Genomic DNA, 1,538 nt, shown 5'->3' on the forward strand with positions numbered 1-1,538 from the left:
TGACCTCTGCAGCGGCTCCATGAAGACCGACGGAGAGTTTGTGACCCCTGAGAGTGAAGACAAGCCTATCAAACAATCTGCTCTCCAGACCCGCAGTGAGTAACGGAGGAAAGACGCCGATAAGCCGTGTGCCACCACATCGATGCCTATTACACCAGCCATCTAGTGAACTTTAATGACATTTAAATGCAATTTTAAAGCTGCAGGGAAAACAAATGGCTTTTGCATGTGCTATTTTGTGTGTGATTAATATTGACTGATAGAACACTCGTGACACTGAATGCAAGATTAAACAGATTTAGTTTACTCACTCTGCTATTATACACTAAGATTAGAACGAGGGGGAATAAATAATGTGAAACACCTTAAAAAGACATTTGTATTTTGTATGAGATAGTATAAGATGTCTGTTTGCATATAACCATTGGATGGTAGAAACAATGATAATATATATTCACAATTTGACCTATTATGGCAAAATAATAATAATGGAAAAATGCAGTGGAATGGTAAAACCTTACGCAATGTGTATTTGGTTGTCATTTAAAACTTGTGATTTTTTGTATGTATTATTATTATTATTATCATTGTAATTATAATGACTGACTTGTGTAACATGTGTAACAGTGTTAGTGCATGTGTTTAGAGCTCGTTGTTTCTCTTCCAACCTTCATGCCTCATTCAGCATCTTACTCTCCAGGCCTCGGTATGTTCCAGTACAACTGCATTAATTGCTTTTTTATGAATTAGCCAGATAATTAAGACCCACTGTTAGCGCTGATGCAGGCAGGACAGAAGCACGCGGTCCTGGGCCTGTGTTAGAGAGCTACTAATGATGTGCAAATATATTTAGCGTGTCACTCTTATTTAAAGCTCTGCGGTTTGGAGTCCAGAGGGAAATATGGACAAACGCGTCTGATAAACAAGGTTAAGCGCTGGGAAATCTCATGTCCAGCATGCTTGATTTCTGTTCTTGAAGTGAGCCTGCTTGGCCCATCCTCCTCTCATCACATACAGGCCATTCCTGGTTCAACAGTAATAATAATAATACTAATTTGTATTGATCTATTTTGTATTGTGAACCGCTAAACTCTTTGTGTGGTTCCTGGAATAACGAGAACACTTTTCTTTATAGGAGAATTGACCCAAAGTGATCCTGGATTCGACAACTCCCAAACAACTGCAATGACATGCTGATAATATGTTGTGCTGAAGTCTATTACCCGCGCTAGACGCTCCTGTCCCTTTAGATGAAGCTGAAATATATAAATAACGGGAAGAAAACGAGGTTTGCGCAGGTCGATAAAGCTTTTAGATTTGGAGATGTTTCTATTTCCCGCGGCTAAGAGTTGTTAATGGAGCTTTAGGAATTATCTCATGGCTCTGTGTTTTGAGAGCAGTTTATTTCAGGGGCCCCTGTGTTCCCTGTCGAGTCTGAATATGCTGCTGTCAAAGGCGCTTAATGAAAAGTAACGCGTCGCTGATTACAGTTGGATTCGGTTTCTATGTAAAAGCGCCGTTAATTCAGCATCATCCCT

Source organism: Sinocyclocheilus grahami, unplaced genomic scaffold (assembly GCF_001515645.1).
Source record: "Sinocyclocheilus grahami isolate Dianchi unplaced genomic scaffold, SAMN03320097.WGS_v1.1 scaffold504.1, whole genome shotgun sequence".
Classification (NCBI taxonomy): Eukaryota; Metazoa; Chordata; class Actinopteri; order Cypriniformes; family Cyprinidae; genus Sinocyclocheilus; species Sinocyclocheilus grahami.